The sequence below is a fragment of the Macaca mulatta genome, chromosome 20, assembly GCF_049350105.2.
Source record: "Macaca mulatta isolate MMU2019108-1 chromosome 20, T2T-MMU8v2.0, whole genome shotgun sequence".
NCBI classification, from domain to species: Eukaryota; Metazoa; Chordata; class Mammalia; order Primates; family Cercopithecidae; genus Macaca; species Macaca mulatta.
The window spans coordinates 52545779-52565858 of record NC_133425.1 but is presented as its reverse complement, the minus strand read 5'-3'; the positions used below and the strand labels follow the sequence as shown (position 1 = coordinate 52565858).

The 20080-nt window shown below is 48.4% G+C and overlaps 1 protein-coding gene across 2 annotated transcripts in view; it reads right to left on the bottom strand.

Annotated features, from left to right (window-relative positions):
* Positions 1 to 1859: 1859 nt before the first annotated feature.
* SLC12A3 (solute carrier family 12 member 3) overlaps positions 1860 to 20080 on the bottom strand; it is a 97595-nt gene continuing 79374 nt past the window's right edge. For both annotated transcript variants that reach the window (XR_013411774.1, XR_013411773.1), the window contains exon 26: positions 1860 to 2077. The gene's annotated coding sequence lies outside the window, so the exon portion shown is untranslated. The remainder of the gene's footprint in view (positions 2078 to 20080) is intronic.

Sequence of the window (20080 nt, the reverse complement as noted above, 5' to 3'; positions counted from 1 at the left end):
CAACTTCTCCTTGTCTCCCCTCAACCATCTGCACCATTTTTGCCATCCCTTATGTTATCTGGATAATTGCTTAATATGTTTCCATGAATTCATTTATTTTTTACTTAAATATATCTAAGAATAAACTTTCTCTCTCAGTTGCCATAAATAGAGGCCAAAATACAATGACTATGAGAAAAAGACATTGAATTCTTGCCAGATGCTGTTGCCCGACAATGACCCCAAGCTTGAAGCCTGTTGTTGCATGTAAAGTAAAACTCAGTAGAAAAAGGGAGAGGGCTTCAAGAGCGCTAGAGAAACTCTAGCATCGACCTTTCCCTTGCTCTGATTTGAAAGCTTGAAAAGATAATGTCCTCACTGTAGTATTCCATGGCATTTGATGCTGCATCTGGGTACCCCAGAAAGAGTCCTCTATGTAGACTTTCCTTGATATGCATAAAATAACTCTGGATGGGTACCCAGCCTCTGAGATCATTGGCTGCCTCTGGGAGAAACAGGGTATCTGGGGGAAGGGGCGGAGCGGGGGGGATGTCTGTGGCATTTGAATTCTGAGTCATGTGAATGTGTTATCTTTCAAAAAATTACAACATACAGTACTTTACCTACAGCTGGGGCCAAGAACTGCCCTGCAGCAACTGTGACCAGATGGCCAAGTACTGCCTCCTCAGAGCCCCTAGGAAGGAGCCAGCTGCAGGGATGTGGGCAGGATGCTGTGCTCCAGGCAGGGCCAAGGAAACATGAGTTGGGATGGCCTTGCTCAGTCACCTCTCAGGAGGTCCTGCCCTAGTCCCAAGTTTGCACCTGCTCCAAGCCCAAAGCTGCCCAGAACCACGTGGGGAGCCGGACTGACCCTCACCGTTTCCCAAGGCTCAGAGACAGAAGCTGATTGCCCCTGGGCACCAGCCCTCAGGTTCGTACCCACAGGCCTTTGGAGCCCCCTCACTGAGTGAGCATGTACCATCTGCCCTGACAGGGTCGGGGCTGGAGGTGAGCCCTTTAGCCCAGGCCTCCGCAGCACCCCGTCTGCCGATCAGGCTGAAAGAACTTCATTACTGGGCTCTATTTCTCCAGAAACGTGAGGACTTCCTGGCGGCTATTATCTTCCTGGCTGTTGTTTTTCTTCCCTTCCTGGGGCCACAGAGGACAATGACCCAGGGTGCCCCTGACCAGGGTACTGGCGTTCAGGGTGGGAAACCCTTGGGATAATGGATTAAAAAAAACAAATAAAACTAAACCAAAAAAACAAGAGCCTATCCCTTTAAACTTAGAATCCTGCACCTTAGACTCTTAAAACTTAGCTTACTAATCATACTAATATCAGCTATATTTTTGAGATAATGCTTTTTTGCATTATCTCATTTAATTCTTTTTATTATTTTTTAGTCTTTTTAAAATTGTAGTAGAATTTTTAAAATACTGATAAATGAAAACTTACCACTTTAACCATTTTAAAGTGTACAATTCAGTGGCATTTAGTACATTCACGATGTTATGCGGCCATGAATTTAATTCCAGAACATTCTTATCACCCCAAAATAGAGCCCCACATCCAATAAACAGTCATTCCCCATCCTGCCCTCTCCCAGCTCCTGGCAACCACAAATGTGCTTTCTGTCTCTATGGATTTGCCTACTCTGAACATTCCACGTAAATAGAGTCACACAGTGTGTGATCTTTCGTTTCTGGGTTTGCTCTTTTCTCTTTCTTTCTTTCTTTTTTCTTTCTTTCTTTCTTTCTTTCTCTTTCTTTTTCTTTCTTTCTTTCCTTCCTTCTTTCCTTCTTTCCTTCTTTTCTCTCTTTCTTTTACTTTTCCCTCCCTCCCTCTTTCTTTCTTCTTCCCTTCCCTTCCCTTCCCTTCCTTTCTTTCAACAGAGTCTTGCTCTGTCACCCAGGCTGAAGTGCAGTGGCATGATCTCGGCTCACTGCAACCTCCACCTCCCAGGTTCCAGCAACTCTCTTGCCTCAGCCTCCCGAGTAGCTGGGATTACAGGCACCCACCACCATGCCCAGCTAATTTTTGTATTTTTAGTAGAGGCAGGATTTTGCCATGTTGGCCAGGCTGGTCTTGACTCCTGACCTCAAGTGATCTACCTGCCTTGGCCTCCCAGAATGCTGGGATTACAGGCATGAGCCACTGCGCCTGGCATGTGTCCCTTAGAGGAATGTCTTCAAGGTTTGTCTGTGTCTAGGCTGTGTCCGTACTTCATTCCCTTATACACCTGTACCGCATTGTATTGGTCCCTTCACCCATCCGTGGGCGTCTGGGCTGTCTGCCATCTCATTCACTCTTCACAGCCACCCTCGGGGTGCCTTGGTTGCCCTGCTTTATAGGTCAAACAATGAGGCAGAGAGAAGTGAAGCTACAAGCTCCAGGTCACATAGGGACAGAAAGCCAGGATTTGAGTTCAGGAAGTTGGGCTCAGAGCTGGTCCCAGCTTCTGAGAATACTGGAGTCAGAGGACAAGAGGCTTGGGGCACAGAAACTCACCCTCTTTCACAGGGGAGATAGCTCCTGGGGAAGGGGACCTCTGGGACAGGGAGGGGCAGGATAACCTGCACCCTCTCCTGCCTCTGTAATCATAACCTGCAAAACCTTGTCGTGGACGAGAATGCAAACCCTGTGTGAAATTTTAAGCAGACTTTGCTTTTTGGAAGAGTTTTAGATTTTCAGAGAAACTGAGCAAGGTTCCCATATACAACCCATACTCAGTTTCCATTACTATTATTATTATTATTATTATTATTGAGACAGGGTGTCACTCTGTTGCTCAGGCTGCAGTGCAGTGGCGTGATCCTGGCTTACTGCAGCCTCAACCTCCCAGCTCAAGCGATCCTCCTGTCTCAGTCTTCTGAGTAGCTGGGGCTACAGGTATGTGCCACCACGCCAGGCTAATTTTTAAAAATTTTTTGTAGAGATGGGGCTCTCACTATGTTACCCAGGCTGGTCTTGAACTCCTGAGCTCAAGAGATCCTCCTGCTTCAGCCTCCCAAAGTGCTGGGATTACAGGCTTGAGCCACCACCCCGGCCTCATTATGAACATCTTGCATTCATATGGTATATTTGTTACAATTAATGAATCAATGTGGATACATTACTAAAATCCATGGTTATTCAGATGTCCTTAGCTTTTACCTAATATATTTTTCCTGTTCCAGGATCCCGTCAAGTATCCATCACATTTGGCAAGACACGGTGGCTCATGCCTGTAATCCCAGCACTTTGGGAGGCCAAGGCCGGTGGATTGCTTGAATCCAGGAGTTCAAGACCAGCCTGGGCAACATGGCGAAATACCGTCTCTAAAAAAAATACAAAAATTAGCTGGGCATGGTGGTGCATGCCTGTAGCCCCAGCTACTTGGAAGGCTGAGATGGATGGGAGGATCACTTGAGCCCCGGAGTTCAAGGCTGCAGTGAGCTGTGATTGTGCCACTGTACTGCAACCTGCATGACAAAGTAAGACTGTATCTCAAAAAAAAAAAAAAAAAAATTCACATTTAGTTGTCACATCTCCTTGTGGCTGTGACAGTTTCTCAGGCTTCTCTTGTTTCTGATGGTCTTGACAGGTTTGAGGAGCAGTGGTCATGTATATTGTAGGATGCCCTTCTGTTGGCATCTGTCTGATGTTTTTCTTTTCTTTTTTTCTTTTTTTTTTTTTTCGAGACGGCATCTCACTCTGTCACCCTGGCAGGAGTGCAATGGCGCGATCTCGGCTCACTGCAACCTCCGCCTCCCGGGTTCAAGTGGTTCTCCTGCCTCAGCCTCCCGAGTAGCTGGGATTACAGGTGCGTGCCACCCTGCCTGGCTAATTTTTGTATTTTTAGTAGAGACAGGATTTCACCATGTTGTCCAGGCTGGTCTCAAACTCTTGACCTGTGATCCACCCACCTTGGCCTCCCAAAGTGCTCGGATTACAAGCATGAGCCACCATGCCTGGTCTGATGTTTCCCTTATACTGGCATTATGGGCTGTTGTGAAAAGGGTCACGGAGGTAAAGTGCCATTTCATCCCATCATATGCAGGATGCCCACTATCAACATAATTCATGACAGCTGATGTGACCTCGATCACCTGACTGAGGTCGTATTTGTCCGATTTCTCCACTGTGAAGTTAATTCTCCCTGCTCCCCCTTCCTGTGCTGTACTCTTTGGAAGAAGGTCACTAAGGCAGCCTGGAGTCGTGTGTGCCCTCCTGTAGGGTGGAGAATCTACAGAATTCATTTGGGATTCTTCTGCATGGAAGATTTGTCTCTTATTTCCCGTTTATTTTTATTTTTATTTATATATTTATTTTATTTATATATTTATTTATTTTGAGACAGGGTCTCACTCTGTTGCCCAGGCTGGAGTGTGGTGGCGAGATCACAGCTCACTGCAACCTCCGTCTCCCAGGCTCAAGCAATCCTCCCACTCCGGCCTCCCAAGTAACTGGAACTACAGGCATGCCCCACCATGCCCGGTTAATTTTTGTATTTTTGGTAGAGACATGGTTTCATCACATTGCCTAAGCTGGTCTTAGACTCCTGGACTCAAGTGATCTGCCTGCCTTGGCCTCTCAAAGTGCTCTCCCATTTATTAACATGAATGTATTCAATCATCTATGTTAGTATAGACTCATAGACACTTATTTTATACTTTGTGCTATAATTTGATGCTTACTTTATTTATTTTGTTGCTCAAGTTGCTCCATCTTTGGCTCCTGGGGGGTCTTTCAGTTGGTTCCTGTATCCCTTTGTCATATTCCTATCAAAGTGGGTTTTCCCCCTTTTTTGGTCCCCATGTGAACGTTTAAAGATAAAACACGAGCTTTTCAGTACATTTCCACCTTGCTGTGACAACCCAAACTGGGGCCAGGACTAGGGTAAGGCAAGTGCCTGACAAAATTTAAGGGGTGCCAGAAAAACTTAGTAGTCACCATTTAAAAATCAAAATTATGGACTGGGCATGGTGGCTCACTGTAATCCCAGCACTTTGGGAGACCAAGGCGGGTGGATCATTTGAGCCCAGGAATTTGAGACCAGCCACCAACATGGTGAAACCCTGTCTCCACTAAAAATACAAAAATAGCCAGGTGTGATGGCAGACACCTGTAATCCCAGCTACTCGGGAGGCTGAGGCAGGAGAATCACTTCAACCTGGGAAGCGGAGGTTGCAGTGAGCCAAGATTGCACCACTGAACTCTAGCCCGGACAGCAGAGTGATACTCTGTCTCAAAAAGAAAAAAACAATCAAAATTATGGACTCAAATGAATATTTGCACACCCATGTTCATAGCAGCATTTTTCATAGTAGCCAGAAGTGGAAGCAACGCAAGCGTCCATCAATGATGAGTGGATAAACAACACGTACTATATCCACACAACAGAATATTATTCATCCTTTAAAAGGAAGGGAATTCTGACACACGCTACAATGAGGATGAACCTTCAGGACATTATACCAAGTAAAATGAACCAGTTACAATAAGACAAATACTGTATGATTCCACTTATATGAGGTATCTAGAGTAGTCATATTTAAGAGCCAGAAAGTAGAATGGGCAGGGTGTGGTGGCTCAGACCTGTAATCTCAATGCTTTGGGAGGCTGAGGTGGGAGGATCGCTTGAGGCCAGGAATTTAAGTCTGGCTTGGGCCATGCAGCAAGACCCCATCTTTCCAAAAAATAAGTAAATTAGCAGAGTGTGGTGGCCTTGCCTATAGTCTCAGCTACTCAGGAGGCTGAGGTGGAAAGATCCCTTGAATCCAGGAGTTTGAGGCTACAATGAGCTGTGATTGCACCACTGCACTCCAGCATGGACAACAGAGGGACACTGTCTCTAATAATGATCATAATGGAATGAAGGTCCACCAGAGGCTGGAGGAAGAGAGAACAGGGAGTGAGTTCATATTTAATGGTAATAGAGTTTCAGTTTTTCAGGGTGAAAAGAGTTCTGGAGATGGGTTATATAATAATGTGAATGTATTAAATGCATAAAACTGTACACTTAGAATGACTAAAATGATCAATTTTATGTTATATATATTTTCCTATAATAAAAAAATCAAAATTAATGCAAAAGATCTATAATGGACAAAGTATCAGTATCTTAAGTAAACATTGAATCAGTATTACTAATTTTCTCATTTGCTTCCATGTCCAACAAGGCCTGTTGCAGCCCTGTTGCTGAGCCGGTTCCACATCAGAGCAGGGTGACAGCCCGCTGACCCCAAGTTCCTCCTCCATCCACTCAGTCATGCCAAAATCATGCCTTCAGAGGATAAGCCCAGAGAGAGGAATCTGTGGCAGAGCTGAACCCAGAACCCTGGTGGAAAAATTCCCACCCTAGGCGGGCGTGGTGGCTCACGCCTGTAATCCCAGCACTGTGGGAGGCTGAGGCAGGCAGCTCACTTGAGGCCAGGAGTTCCAGACCAGCCTGGCCAACGTGGCAAAACCCTGTCTCTACTAAAAATATAAAACTTAGCTGGGCTTGGTGCTGTGTGCTTGTAATCCCAGCTACTAGGGAGGCTGAGGTAGGAGAATGGCTTGAACTTGGGAGGTGGAGGTTGCAGTGAGCCAAGATCACACCATTGCACTCCAGCCTGGGTGACAGAGTGAGACTTGGTCTCAAAAAAAAAAAAAAAAAGAAATAAAGAAAATAAAAATTCCCACCTTACCAATACAGGGATTCCATCCATCTAAGCTTGGCCATATGCATCAAGTATTTAATTAATAGCAAGAACTAGCTAATCAATTCCTCCCCTGACAGTAAGTGTTGATGGTGAAGAAGGGAAGATGAATGTGGGGATTAGGTAGGAGGAAATGGGGTACTGTCAAGATGAAAATAAACTTAGGGCGGAGAGGCTGGGGCAAAAGACAGGCCCAACATTATGATTTGCCCCAGTGAGGGGACTTTGTGCCTCGTGATTTGGGGTGGCAGGGTTTCTACCCAGGCCTGATGGGAGCTCGGATTAAAAGCATCTGTGACCTGAGGAAGGCCATTGCTCTGTGGCCTGCTCCCCTAACTCTTTTGCAGAAAGTCCCAGGCTGAGATGGGGGATGGTTGTAATGACCCCTCCTAGAAATCCTGGCTCTGTCCTGCAGAGGTGGGGCCCAGGGATCAAGACGCCTCTAGGTTCAAGAGAGAGGCAGAATGAGGGGTCAGCCAGCTGGGGCAGGAAGGCTTCACTCTGGGCTGCAAGGAGAGACCTTTCGCCTTGACTGGAAGGACGTGAGGAGCCTGTGGCCTCCTGTTTGCAACCAAGGGCTGAGGGAGGGGCCGGGCATTCCTGCCATAGGTCAATGAACTGGAGAAATGCATGCTTGAGGACAGAGCTCAGCTCATTGTCCCAGCGCAAACCCTGGTGGGTTGTCAGGTTTGGAGCTTCTTAAGTTCCAAGAGGCAGTCTCATGCAGTTTGAGGAGGGCTGGAGAAGCCTGGTCTGCTCATGGGAGTCTATTGTTAAGTTTTCGGAATTTTGTGAGCCAGTTATTAAACACAGCTATTATTAAAAACAAAATTATAGGCTGGGCGTGATGGCTCACGTCTGTAATCCCAGCACTTTGGGAGGCCGAGATGGTGGATCACTTGAGGTCAGGAGTTCAAGACCAGCCTAGCCAATATGGCAAAACCCTGTGTCTACCAAGAATACAAAAAAATTAGTCGGGTATAGTGGCTCACACCTGTAATTCCAGCTACTCGTGAGGCTGAGGCATGAGAATTGCTTGAGCCCAGGAGGCAGAGGTTGCAAAGGGCTGAGATCATGCCATTGCACTCCAGCCTGGGCAACAGAGGGAGATTCTGTCTTAAAAAAATAATAAAATAAAATAGGCTGGGTGCCATGGCTCACGCTTGTAATCTCAGCACTTTGGGAGACCAAGGCGGGAAGATCGTTTGAGCCCAGAAGTTGGAGATCAGCCTGGGGAACATAGGGAGACCCTGGTCTGTGCAAAAAATAAAAACAAAATTAGCCGGGCATGGTGGCACATCCCTGTGGTCCCAGTTACTTAGGAAGCTGAGGTGAACAAAGTTAACACTCAAAACTCATCACTTGTGAATTACTTTGCTACAATGTATTATTATTATTTATTTATTTATTTATTTTTATTGGGCAGCCTCCTGAGTCAAAGTAGGCTCAGAGACTTGCCAGCATACTATTATTGATGCTCTGTGGTTATTGATATTGACTGGATCTGTATAGTGGAAATGGCTATACTATGGAATTGTGTGCTACTGTGTATTTCTTACCAATTCTGCATTCAGTGGCATCACATTCGTAGCTTCAAGTTGGCTATGGTGGGAGGTAAATATGTGTGGTATAAATTGGCAAAGAAATTGGCAAAGGCTACAGATTGGGATTCCTGCCTGGACCCCGGAAAGAGCTGGTTGTTAAACTTTTACCAGCACACCACTGATTCGGAGTCTAGAAAGCAGGCTTTGTCCAGGTTCTGCCCTGCTAGCTCAACTGGCTCTCAAAGCTTTGCTCCACCAACCGGCCTATGGCTTCTTCCACTCACCAATTCTCCCTTTTGCCTTCTAAGGCCACCTCTTCCAGGAAGTTTCCCCTGATTTCTTTGCCTGGACTTCTAAAATTATTTCATTGCTAGGCGTGGTGGCTCACACCTGTAATCCCAGCACTTTGGGAGTACGAGGTGGGCAGATCACTTGAGGTCAGGAGTTAGAGACCAGCCTGGTCAACATGGCGAAACCCCGTCTCTACTACAAATACAAAGATTAGCTGGACGTGGTAGCGCGCGCCTGTAATCCCAGCTACTTGGGTGGCTGAGGCAGGAGAATCACTCTGCCAGGAGGCAGAGGTTGCAGTGAGCTGAGATCATGCCATTGCACTCCAGCCTGGGTGACAGAGGGAGACTCCATCTCAAAATAAATTAATTAATTAATTAGTTCTTTCTTACCTCTTCTGTCCATATGCATATGCATACAGAATAATCTCCACATCTCAAAATTCCTAACTTAATCACACCTGCAAAATCCTTTTTCCCCCACATATAAGATAACATTCCCCAGGTTCCAAGGATTAGGATGGAGCTATGTTTTGGGGGAGGGAGAGTGGAGCCATTATTCTGCCTACCACAGGAGTGTAATATGATCCCATTTCTATAACGCAGATAAAGACAACAAAACTCCAGACTTTGATTACATGTAGACAGGCCTGTAGAGGATTACTTGGAAGGACATGTACTAAATTGTGAACTTGGCCACCTGGGCAGGATAACTCCTCCTGAGACCCAGGAACTGCCTACTTCCTTCACATTTGGGCACAGGCAAAAAGTAACCCACTGTGTCTGGAGGTCTCTAAAGAAAGAGCAAAGGCCGGGCACCGTGGGTCACGCCTCTAATCCCAGCGCTTTGCGAGGCTGAGGTAGAAGGACTGCTTGAGCCCTGGAGTTCGAGATGAGCCCTGGGCAACATAGTGAGACCCTGTCTCTACACAAATTTTTTTTTTTTTTTTTTTTTTTTTTTTTTTTTTTTTGAGACGGAGTCTCACTCTGTCGCCCAGGCTTGGAGTGCAGTGGTGCCATCTCAGCTCACTGCAAGCTCCGCCTCCCGGATTCACGCCATTCTCCTGCCTCAGCCTCCTGAGTAGCTGGGACTACAGGCCCCTGCCACCATGCCCGGCTAATTTTTTGTATTTTTAGTAGAGATGGGGTTTCACCGTGTTAGCCAAGATGGTCTCAATCTCCTGACCTCATGATCCGCCCACCTCGGCCTCCCAAAGTGCTGGGATTACACGCGTGAGCCACCGCACCTGGCCACAAAAATTTTTAAAAATTAGCCAGGTGTGATGGTGCATGCCTGTAGTCCTAGCTACTCAGAGTAAGAAGGTCTGAGGTGGGAGGATCACTTGAGCCCAAGAGGTCAAGGCTGAGAGGCTATAGTGAGTCATAATTGTGCCACTGCACTCCAGCCTTGGTTACAAAATGAGATCCTGTCTCAAAAAAAAAAAGAGAAAAAGAAGAAAGGAAAGAAGGAGAGAAAAAAGAAAGGAAAGAAAAGAAAGAAGAAAGAAAAAGAGAGAAAGAGAGGAGAAAAAGAAAGCAAGAAAGGAAATGGAAGGAAGGAAGGAAGGAAGGAAGGAAGGGAGAAAGAGAGAGAGGCTGAGCATGGTGGCTCACACCTGTAATCCAAGCACTTTGGGAGGCCGAGGGGGGTGGATCACCTGAGGTCAGGCATTTGAGACCAGTCTGACCAACATGGTGAAACCCCATCTCTACTAAAATACAAAAATTAGCTGGATGTGGTGGTGGGCACCTGTAATCTCAGCTACTTGGGAGGCTGAGGCAGGAGAATCGCTTGAACCCAGGAGACAGAGGTTGCAACGAGCTGAGATCTTGCCATTGCACTCCAGCCTGGGCAACAAGAGTGAAAGTTCATTGAAAGAGAGAGAGAGAGAGACAGAGAGAGAGAAAGAAAGAGAGAAGGAAGAGGAGGGAAGGAAGGAAGGAAGGAAGGAAGGAAGGAAGGAAAGAAAGAAGGAAGTTAGGAAAGAAGGAAGGAAGGAAAGAAGGAGGGAGGGAAGGAGGGAGAGGGAAGGAAAGAAAGAAGGAAGGAAGGAAGGAAGGAAGGAAAGAAGGAAGCTAGCTACTGGCTGGATGTGGTGGCTTACACCTGTAATCCCAGCACTTTGGGAGGCTGAGGTGGGTGGATCACTTAAGGTCAGGAGTTTGAGACCAGCCTGGCCAACATGGTGAAACCTTGTCTCTACTAAAAATACAAAAATTAGCTGGGCATGGTGGTGGGCACCTGTATCCCAGCTACTCGGGTGGCTGAGGCATGAGAATCGCTTGAACCCGGGAGGTGGAGTTTGCAGTGAGCTGAGATCGTGCCACTGCACTCCAGCATGGGTGACAGTGTGAGACTCCATCTCAAAAAAAAAGAAAAAGAAAAAAAAGCAAGCTGCTGAATGAGACCAAGCTCCATGTGTGATGCCAGTTTGGGTCACTCACTGGCTGCGCGACTTGGGTGAGAGAACCTCAGTATCTTCAAGCGTACAGTGGGGTGAGTCGTCCTCATCTCCCAGGGCAGCTGTAGAATCAGATGCTTGATGGCACGGCCCGTGCTCCTTGCAGCACCTGGCCCGCAGTCAGCTGCTTTCTCATTATGGCTTAGCAGCCTCCTCTCTGGGTGGGGGAAACTGCTGCCCACTCACATGGCCCACTCTGACAAGGCCTTGGTCCTCCCAGGCTGGCAGAGAAGGGAGCCACCCATCACCCAAAGGCGAGTTCCTGGGACAGTGCCTGGCACACAGCAGGACTTCACTAAGTGCTTGTGGAGAGAAGGGATGTGTGGAGGATCGAGGATTGCAGCTAATCACCACTGCCACCGTCAGGCTGGTCTTGGGGTGCTCCTCCCTGTTCGTGCTGGCAGGAGGCAGGTGGTGGCCCGGGATGTGAGGACATCTGAGCAGAAGGGCTCCAGGGTCCAGCTGCCCCTCCCGTGGCCACCTTATAACCTCAGAGGGCCCACTCCCCACAAGCCAGGGAGGCGCCTGGGGATTAGTGTTATTCTGAACAGGCTTAGAGCTGAGAGCAGAGGAGACAGCCAGCCACATAGCACCCCCAAAAGGACCCAAAGTCAGAGCCACAGAGCCCAGGCTGCAGAAGAGCCCGAAGTATCTAGGTCAGCCCTGCCACCAGAGGCCCAGTCACCAACACCTCAGGATCCAGGCCATTTGAGCCAGGAGTACCCGTTTTCCCAGGACCCCATGAGACCATCCACGGTTGGCCATGGGTCCCAACCGCCCCTCCAACAACAGGTCCACTTTCTGAGCTTCGGGCCTTCCAGAAGGCCTCAGCCAGGGGCTACTGTCTAGTCTAGCAGAGGCCTGCAGGAGGTCAGGGAAGGTGGGGAAGGGGCAGAGAAGGATGCCAGATGGCCTCCAGTGTCAGGCTCAAGGCAGACCTGCCTGACCCAGTGCAGAGCTGAGAAGATCCTGAGGCTGCCTGGGAGAACAAGCCCACAGCCGACCAGAAGATGCAGCCCCTGCCCAGCCGTCCTCTGCCCTCTGGTGGCTAGTGACCCTCCAGCCCCAAGTTTCCTGCACAGCTCAGCCCTACTGGGTAATGCTGATGGTTGGGGAGGAGGAGGCATTTCTATACACATGCTATGTCACTGTTAACAGCAGTGACTCAAGATGTGCACACATCTAATACACCCACACCCACATGCCTGCCCAGCTAGATCAATGCACATGCACATGCAGACAGCCTTTTTTCTTTTTTTTTGAGACGGAGTCTCGCTCTGTTGCCCAGGCTGGAGTGCAATGGTGCAATCTGGGCTCACTGCAACCTCTGCCTCCCGGGTTCAAGCGATTCTCCTGCCTCAGCCTCCCGAATAGCTGGGATTACGGGCACCTGCCATCATGCCCTGCTAATTTTTGGTATTTTTAGTAGAGATAGGGTTTCACTATCTTGGCCAGGCTGGTCTCGAACTTCAGACCTTGTGATCCCCCCGCCTCAGCCTCCCAAAGTGTTGGGATTACAGGCGTTAGCCACCGCACCTGGCCACAGAGAGCCTTATGAGCACGTGTGCACAGATATGTGTGCACGGATACGCAAACACCACGTACACACAAGCACCCAGCTACACCTGCTTGTGAGACACACACAGGTACACCTGTATGCCCACAGCGCCTACTCCAAATACACACACTCAAACATCTTGGTATGCACCTCATTTTTAAAAAGACATTTTCATGGACTATACATTCACAAAGCTTTTAGCATTCAGTGTTTCCTGCAACCTTAATCCTTCAGGAACCATGGTCATGATGCTGTCTTTTCTGTATCTGCCCTAGACTGTTATTTACTTAACCTTTTAAACGGACTAGCTTTTTTACTTATGTGGATTTTAAAGCGGAGCTTTATATCCCCACTTTAAATGGAAAAATACATTTATCTAATACATTGAAAAATAGCATGCTATTATAATCAAGTGTTTTTGGCTTTGCACAGTAGCTCATGCCTGTAATCCCCGCTACTTTGGGAGGCCAAGGCGGGTGGATCGCTTGACGTCAGGAATTCGAGACCAGTCTGGTCAACACGGTAAAATCCTGTCTCTACTAAAAATACAAAAATTAACTAGATGTTGTGGTGGTTGCCTGTAGTCCCAGCTACTCAGAAGGCTGAGGCAGGAGAATTACTTTGACCTGGGAGCCAGAGGCTGCAGTGGGCCAAGATTGCACCACTGCACTCCAGCCTGGGCAACAGAGGGAGACTCCATCTCAAAAAAAAAAAAGAAAGAAAGAAAAGAAAAGAAAAGAAAAAGAAGAAAAAAAGTGTTCTTCCACCTAGAATGGTTTTGCACACCCGTCCCTGGGTCCCGTGTGCCACTCTGGGAAAGCGCTCCACTATTTCACTCCAGCCTCGTGACGCCTGTGCGGTAGGCAGAGCAGGTTTTATATGTCACAGGGTCTGTTATGATGAGGAAGTGAAGTGAGAATTCAGTGGGGTGATATGGCTTCCTCCAGGCCCCACGGCTGCACCTCACACCAGCTCTCCTGCCCCACATCTGGTGCCCTTCCCTGCGGACAACCCCTCTGGCCTCCTCCCTACAAATTGCCTCCCCCTTCAGTCTAACACCAGCAAGAAGGTTGTCATCAGAAGAGACCACCGGCCTTCCCTGAGGCGTATCATCCAGTAGCACCTCAAGGTGGTGCCTCCCAGCCTGCAGGGCCACCGCTTACCCTCCCAGGGCTCTGTGCAGCCCTCCCTGGCCCCGCATACTCCACCCTGCCCTCTGTCATCAGCCGTCCAGTGCTTATTCCCCCACCCACTTCTTGGAACGTTCCCTCCACCTTCATGCTCTAACCTGGGGTCTGCTGCCTTCCCTGCAAGCCTCAGTGGGGCTGCTCTTCCTCCCACACATCTCCTCGCTCTTCCCTCATAAAACTCCAGCTCCTTGAAGTACACAACATCATAATCTGCTGCCCCCGCCCCATGGTGCTGCGGTGGCTCCCAGCCCATCTCGACCACATCCCGTTTCTTACTGCGGGTCTCCGGCCCTACATGCTCTGGCTCCACTTCTGGGCCTCATCTCCGCAGCTCCTCTGGGCTCGGCTTCAGACACCTGCCACCGCGCAGGACACACACATACAGGACACACGTACCCACTCCTGCCCCAGGGCCTTTGTCCTTGCAGTTCTTTCTGCTTAGGAGGCTCTTCCTCCAATCTTTGCTTGGTTTGCTCCAGCTCATCATTCAGGTGTCACCTCCTCGGAGGCCCTCCCCGACCACTGTCTAACCACTCATCCTCCTGGTGTCGAAATCACCACACTCCAAAATGTCCCCTGCCGCGTTATCCCCTCTCCTTTCCATGCTTTTTATCCTAGCACTTGTCATTTTATGTCCACTTGTTTCTTTGTAGTCTCTGTTGACACCCGCCAGGGTGTAGAGCCCAAGAGGACGGGGATCACCTGCAGCAAGTGGGCCCTGCAGCAAGTGGGCACTCATGTGCTCTCCAGCCAGCTGTGTGCACACAGATTCGCAGCCTATCCAAGTATAGGCACCTACACACTCAGGCACACAGATTCCTATGTACACAACGGGCATCACAGAGTCCAACTCTGCAGCTGGGTCAGTGGTGCTGTCGCACCTCACCCTCTGGGTCCTCATACCATTTAAATCTCATCATTTCCACCCTGGAGACATCCTTCCAGATGAAGCCTGCTTCTTCCTGCCAACCTGTCTGGCCTGCTTCCTGGAGTGGGAAAGCTTTAGGAGGCACAGAGCGAAGCTTCGGGCCCTGCCCAAGACCACCCCCACCTGCCTTTGCTCTCAGGCAGAGCCACGCGGAGGGGCCCCTGCCTGAACAAATGACACAGCCTGTCTGGAAGCAATTCCCACCCCCACTGGCCAATACACTACACAGGGATAAGGAACTGGACCTCACAACCTCCAGAGTCGGCCCCTGTGTCAGTTAGGGTTCCTCCAGAGAAACAGATCCAATAGCGTGTTCATTAACTCACTTCTAGAAATTGTCCTACACGATTGTGGGAGCTGGCTAGGCGCGTCTGAAGCTGTAGGGTAGGATGGTGGGCTGGAAACTCAGGTGGAAGCTGAGGCTGCAGGCCATAGACTTAATTGCTCTGTACTTGGGGAAACCTGAGTTTTGCAATTAAGGTCTTTCGGATAATTAGATGAGGCCCACACAGGTTTATCACATCTGCAAAATACCTTCATAGTAATACCTAGATTCGCGGGGGTTTTGTTTTCTGTTTTCTGTTTTTTGAGATGGAGTCTCACTCTGTTGCCCAAGCTGGAGTGCAATGGCATGATCTCTGCTCACTGCAGTGTCCACTCCCAGGTTCAAGTGATTCTCCTGCCTCAGCCTCCCAGGTAGCTGGGACTACAGGCGCACACCACCATGCCAGGCTAATTTTTGTATTTTTGGTAGAGATGGGTAGAGATTTTCACCATGTTTACCAGGCTAGTCTCAAACTCCTGACCTCAGGTGATCCGCCTGCCTCAGCCTCCCAAAGTACTGGGATTACAGGTGTGAGCCACCAAGCCTGGCCTAGATTCATGTTTGATTACATAACTGGGCCTAGCCAAGTTTGCACATCAAACTAATCATCACAGTACTCTCTTTGTCAACCTGGCACCTGTATGCATCTCCTTAAACCACACTTAATCTCCAGATAAAGACAGTAACAAAGCTATACTTCCACCTAACATGACTCAACCGTCCTGCATACAACAGAAAACATGCCAATCCTTTCCCCAGAGAGGCTGCAACATTGTTGGGTGTTGTTTACTCTTCTGCTTGACATCCTGTCACTTCAATGCTGTGATGATCCATCTCATGTTAGGTGATAAGGGAATGAGAGAGGAAAGAAAACAAAAGATTTTTTTTTTTTTTTTGAGACGGAGTCTTGCTCTGTCACCCAGGCTGGAGTGCAGTGGTATGATCTCGGCTCACTGCAACCTCCGCCTCCCGGATTCAAGCAATTCTCCTGCTTCAGCCTCTCAAGCAGATGGGATTACAGGTGCCTGACACCATGCCCAGCTAATTTTTGTATTTTTAGTAGAGATGGGAGTTCACCCTGTTGGCTAGGCTGGTCTTGAACTCCTGACCTCGTGATCCATCTGCTTCATCCTCCCAAAGTGCTTGGGTTACAGGCGTGAGCCACCACGCCTGGCCTAAAGATTTGTTTTATAGCTATAATATGTATTATATATCATAGCATACAAGTTTGTATATGAATATACAAATATAGTAATAACAAAATAAGGAACAGTGTAGGCCACCTACCTTTTGGTCCATGTTTCAGCCAACCAACCAACCAACCAACCAACCAAGTTAGAGCCCTTTCTAACCCCTCATGCTAAAGCACTGAGTTCAGAATCTCTGCTTAGTGGGCCCATATCGTTAAGTTCAGCCAGATTCAACACTACGGTCCTTCCATGATCTCACACCCTTAAAATCTATTCCTATACATATCTCTTGGATTTGTCTGTATAAATTGGAAAAATCATGCAGTTCTTTTGGCATGTAGCACACTTCTTCATGGCTCACGGTCTGTACCTTTCTCTCTGGGGCCTGGTGGGACTTGAGTCTAGTTACAGGTCCAGGAAAGAGGGGAGGGCATAGGATCTAAGAAGAATCATAAGTGCCCTGCAAGGCAGCTACCTCGGGGAAGGCCATATGGTTTCCCAAAGGGTTAAGAAATTGTGATGAGGTCAGGCGCATGGCTCACACCTTTAATCCCAGCACTTTGGGAGGCTGTGGGTGAATCTCTTGAGGTCAGGAGTTCGAGACCAACCTGGCTATTGGGGTGAAACCCTGTCTCTACTAAAAATACAAAAAAATTAGCTGGATTTGGTGGTACGTGCCTATAGTTCCAGCTACTCGGGAGGCTGAGGCAGGAGAATTGCTTGAACCCAGGAGACGGAGGCTGCAGTGAGCCGAGATTGCACCTCTGTACTCCAGCCTAGGCAACAGCACAAGACTCCAACTCAAAAAAAAAAAAAAAAAGAAAGAAAAAGAAAGTGTGATGATTACGACAGTAGGGAAATAACACCCTCACACTTGCTGCGAATCTGTGTCCACACAGCTGGACCCAGGGAGGGGTAGATGGGCTGTTTCTGCTGGCAAGGAGCATAACAGAATTTAGGGATTCAATGTCCCCAGCTTTACTGGAATCTTCCTTTATGTTCCCATTCCAATTTTCAAGTTGCCCTCACTTTAACTGAAGACGTCCTGCAAGGTTGGAATTCGGGAATTTGATCTGCGACATAATTCAGCCACATGCAAGATGAGACTTTGGGTTTCCTTTTCACAAGTCTTAGCCCTGGCCAGGCAGGATGGCTCACAACTGTAATCCCAGCACTTTGGGAGGTTGAGGCAGGCAGATCACTTGAGCTCAGAAATCTCAGCCCTGCAGCTACAGGAGATAAAGGTCTCTTCTAAGGAAGTCACCATGCCCAGCTAATTTTTTTGTATTTTTAGTAGAGACAGGGTTTCACCCCAATAGCCAGGTTGGTCTCGAACTCCTGACCTCAAGAGATTCACCCACCTTGGCCTCCCAAAGTGCTGGGATTAAAGGTGTGAGCCACGTGCCTGACCTCATCACAATTTCTTAACCCTTTGAGAAAAGTATGGCCTTTGGAAGTATGGCCTTCCCCGAGGTAGCTGCCTTACAGGGCACTTTGGATTTTTCTTAGATCCTATGCCCTCCCCTCTTTTCGGGACCTGTAACTAGACTCAAGTCCCACCAGGCCCCAGAGAGAAAGGTGCACACTCTAAGCCATGAAGAGGTGTGCTTTTATGCAGAGCTTGAGCTGGGAATTTGAAACTCTGAGCTCATCCTTTGTTTTCTCCACTTTGTCCAGTGTAGTTGGGAGCAACCAGCCAATTTAATACTCCCTAGTTTGACTACAATGTTCTAAGGGGTGGGGGGTGTAAAACATAGCCAAGGAGGACAGATGCAGGGGATAGTATGGCTGCTGGCTCATGCCTGCACTCTCCCCTGCATCATGTGGATGCTGTCTTCTCCCATTTATGACAGGGGTAAGGGAAGGGATGCACTGTAAGATTTCTGGGCCTGACTGGGTGACTTCCACAAGCTCCTCTGAATTCATGCTCAGTCTCCAATCGTGGAGGACCCTGAGGCTGGGAGTGCTGTGCTTTCAGTGCTTTGCATGGTCAGCAGCCCCGGCTTCCCCTTTTCTCCAGTCTCAATCTCCCTACCCACTTCATACTCATGTGGAATTCTCTCCAGTTCTCCCACACCACGTTCCCTCCGCCTCTGCACCGGCAGAGCTCTCTTCCTCTCTCTGCCTGTCACTCCTGCTCACCCTGCGGCCCCTGTGTCGGTGGCACACATCCATTGCTGTGCGGGAGTGCTGGGATGGGGCTGCGGGTGTTATTTCCCCGTCCTCGAACTCCTCACACCTGTCTGCCCTCGCTGCTGTACTTGCCACCCACAGCCGACTACAAGACCCAAGAGGGCAGGGGCCATGCCCAACCTATGCCTCATTCTGTCTCCTGGCCCCCACGCCATATTTGGCACATAAGGACTGCTAAAAAAATTGTAGAAGAGGTCCACTCCTGAGAGGGAGTATTTATAGTCTCAGATCTGCCAGTTATGGGTTTGAGACCTTAAGACAGGTCTCTCATCTCTGCAAGCCTCTACAAAATGGGAGAACACCTAGATCGCAGGGCTGGCTGATAAGACAGAGACTATCCTACATACATTCAAGTACTTTGAAAAGGACCAAGTAATTATTCCATAAAACCTGGGATTCTCCAGGGGACCTGGAGCCTCCCCCTTTGTCAGTCAGACTGTAGACAGGTATGGCTTCTCGTCTCCCTCCTGGCTATGGAAAGAATATTTATCTCCTAAGACTGTACTTTCAGGGATCATTTCTATGGTTGGTTACCAGAGAAGTTTCTCTGAACATGTAGAGCACTGGTAAAAATAAATAAATAAATAAGAAATAATTTACTTATTTATTTATTGAGACAGAGTCTCACTCTGTCGCGCAAGCTGGAGTGCAATGGCGCGGTCTTGGCTCACTGCAACCTCCCCCTCCCGAGTTCAAGTGATTCTCCTGCCTCAGTCTCCCGAGCAGCTGGGATTACAGGCGCCCACCACCATGCCTGGCTAATTTTTGTATTTTCAGTAGAGACAGGGTTTCGCCACGTTGGCCAGGCTGGTCTCAAACTCTTGACCTCAAGTGATCCACCTGCCTTGGCCTCCCAAAGTGCGGTATTACAGGCATGAGCCACCGTGCCTGGCCAAAAATAAATTTTAAAAAAGTTTATCTCCATTGTTTATTGTGTAAGATGTCACATCTAACAAAGTATGTTTGCTATGTAGAATGCCAAAGGAAGTGTTGATTTAGTAACTCATTACTAAATTTCCCAAAATGAGGCACATGGATAGTCCTAGGCCGTTCTCAGGAAGAGAAAGCCCCAGCTTCAGGCATATTAAAGGCCCCAGAAAGCCTGCAGTGAAGAAATTTATGAATTTGGATCAACCTGCGGGTTCCAAAATGTACTTGATCATGAAGCTCATTTTTTAGGGGCGGGGGTGGAGTGTTTCTTCTACAGAACTAGGATTTAAGAAATTACACCTTAAAAACACAGACTTAGAAAGCTGCTATAGCCAGAACTGATATCTGGGGTTTTGTTTTTTCAGTTATTTGCTACTTAATAAAGGTCCAAACCAATAATTTCCTAAGTATTCAGAGTGGTGTGTGGCCCATGATCATGCCACATTGAGCAGCTGTGGTGGAAGCCCTGAATTTCTGCCATGTCCCACCTGTCAGCCGTCTTAGGCCTTAATTGCTGAGAGTCCCGTTTGCCCCCGTGCAGATGGGGTGCCAATCTGAACCCTGGACATCTCTGTTCAGGGGCACCTTCCTGGCACTATTTATTTTGGACCTGTAGAACCTAGAGTTTAAGCCACAAACTGATATTTCAGGGGGTGAAACCTCGGCTCCTTTAGAAGCAGATGGTACCACAGCTGCCTGGGGCCTTGCACCCTTTGCCAAATGGTGATGGCCTTGCCTCTGAAAAGAAACAGGCTTTTCCACCCAAGACTTTGGGAATCCTTAATGTTCGTTTTCCTAAACTAGCAG